General features: G+C 37.2%; 1 pseudogene; it reads left to right on the plus strand.

The window, feature by feature from the left end:
• Positions 1-397: 397 nt before the first annotated feature.
• LOC112504088 overlaps positions 398-734 on the plus strand; it is a 4,761-nt pseudogene continuing 4,424 nt past the window's right edge.

The following is a 734-nucleotide window of genomic DNA, read 5'->3' on the forward strand; positions in this document are numbered from 1 at the left end:
AGAGTCATATCATGACTACATGGAGATCGAATCACAGAAAAAGTTGAGACTAGCTAGTAATCCAAATTATTTTATATAGGATTCATTTTAAAAAATAACATAGAAGAAATCAAAACTGATTACCATCAACATAGATGAAAACAAAAGTAGATCAAATGTTGTTGTAATGAAAGGCATAAGTAGCCGACTCGTAAGGGCGGATTTGACCATGATTCTGGTTTCGAGTTCGAATCTTGGTATAGTAGCCTCTCTTTTATTTTAATTTTTTTATTAGTAATACTAGCACACGACGTGAGTTGATGCCCCTTAGACTTTGATGCCATAGGCCGTCCACGACTAGGGTCGGGCCTAGTAACGATTATTTTTGTGTGTATGTTGGCAACAACTCTAATTAATGATGATTCATGAGGAAATACAGGAAGAAGATCAAGGAGTTGAGATGGAAGAAATAGAACATTTGAAAGACAAAGTGCGGAAAGATATAGTAGCAGCACTAGCTCTTCCAGTGGAACACACAAATTTGTTGAAACTGATTGATGTGATCCAACGTCTATGCATAACTGGTCGGTTATATTTCACACCTCTAGACTAATGAAATTGGGCCGAAAAGCAAGTATACAATACGGCCTAATGTCGTCTTTCCAAGTAATAAGTGGTAMAAGTACCGAGTTATCGTCCACAGGGACTGTAGCCGAAGTTAGATTAGAGTCCAATGAAAGAGATGATTTCAGATG

The sequence above is a fragment of the Cynara cardunculus genome, unplaced genomic scaffold (assembly GCF_001531365.2).
Source record: "Cynara cardunculus var. scolymus isolate 2C unplaced genomic scaffold, CcrdV1 Un_Scaffold_4581, whole genome shotgun sequence".
Taxonomy (NCBI): Eukaryota; Viridiplantae; Streptophyta; class Magnoliopsida; order Asterales; family Asteraceae; genus Cynara; species Cynara cardunculus.